Here is a 1,155-nt window from a genome sequence, read left to right on the forward strand (position 1 = left end):
AAACTCAGTAATATTGCTTACAAACTTTGTAACAATTTCATCTGAAACTTTTACTTGCTTCTTGAACTTGTACAGCTGAGCAGATAATGAACTGAAAAACAAAAATTCAAACTATAAGTGAGGCACATCAATAAATGCCATAAATATTAATGTCCATAGTCAGACATCACGTCACTCATGATCCGAAACTCCTTGAATCAAGGTAACTACTCCGGGGTTAACATGAAGACGCGATGTGTTTGTCTACTGCACTTTAGTGACCTTCTCTGGGTTGATGGAGAAAAAACACTTTGGGAACTAGAAGAAACACAGATGACCATATTATTAATAATGAACCAACTTCATCACTTCTGCACAGAGCAGAAACGAAGGAGGGTACGTTGTTGCTTACAATGTTTCGATCTACACTCAGCATGAGCCGTCTTGGAAAAATAGCAGGATTGTCCTAAATAGAAAAAAAAAAAATTCAAACAAAATTAAAACAAGTCTTGTATTTCTAAAATATTTCACAAAGCAATTGGAGGATTTGTTTTTAGTTTTTTAAGGTCATTTAAAATTGCTTACTATCAGTACAGAAATCACTGTATGTGCAGATTTAGTGCTTACAGTAACAGAGGATGAACTGGGTGAAGGAGACAAAGGATCCGGGAGGTCCTGGTGAGGCACCAACAGAAGAACTGCTGCTTTCAGGAGTCTGGCCTGCAAAACACACACACACACACACATATAAAAAGAATTACAAGGAGCACTATGTTTCCATATTTATGATTGATCTTTTATGCAGGCTACTTTGGGTACTGGTTGCATCCTGTACTGCAATACTTGACTTACATCTCAGCTTCCAAGCAGCAAGGACTTTTCTGGCTTCAACGCTGACAGCAAATCGGCTTCCTCAATATACCACAAATCATCATATGTCTCCACCCCAAAGGATTGCAAGTTCTCTTCCAGAATATCTTTTGTGACCTCTGAAAGGTCAGGCAAGAGATCAGTGATAGCGCTGCGTAGAAATATTTGCTCCAAGTCAGTCATTTCTGGAATTGAGGAAGAATGGCACCGGTTTTCAAGATTATAAATAAAAGACAGGCATAATTAGACATTCATTCAAGTAACACTGGACATAAATACCAATAAGAGGAACCTCGGCTTTGAGTA

The 1,155-nt window shown here is 38.1% G+C and overlaps 1 long non-coding RNA gene across 1 annotated transcript; it reads right to left on the minus strand.

Moving 5' to 3' along the window:
• Positions 1–387: 387 nt before the first annotated feature.
• LOC120533385 lies at positions 388–911 on the minus strand. The gene is made up of 3 exons (XR_005634488.1): positions 832–911; positions 607–699; positions 388–445 (listed from the first exon to the last, which is right to left on the minus strand). It is a non-coding gene; the product is annotated as an uncharacterized LOC120533385 (long non-coding RNA).
• Between the last annotated feature and the right edge of the window lie 244 nt (positions 912–1,155).

This window comes from Polypterus senegalus, chromosome 8 (genome assembly GCF_016835505.1).
Source record: "Polypterus senegalus isolate Bchr_013 chromosome 8, ASM1683550v1, whole genome shotgun sequence".
In the NCBI taxonomy this organism is placed as follows: Eukaryota; Metazoa; Chordata; class Cladistia; order Polypteriformes; family Polypteridae; genus Polypterus; species Polypterus senegalus.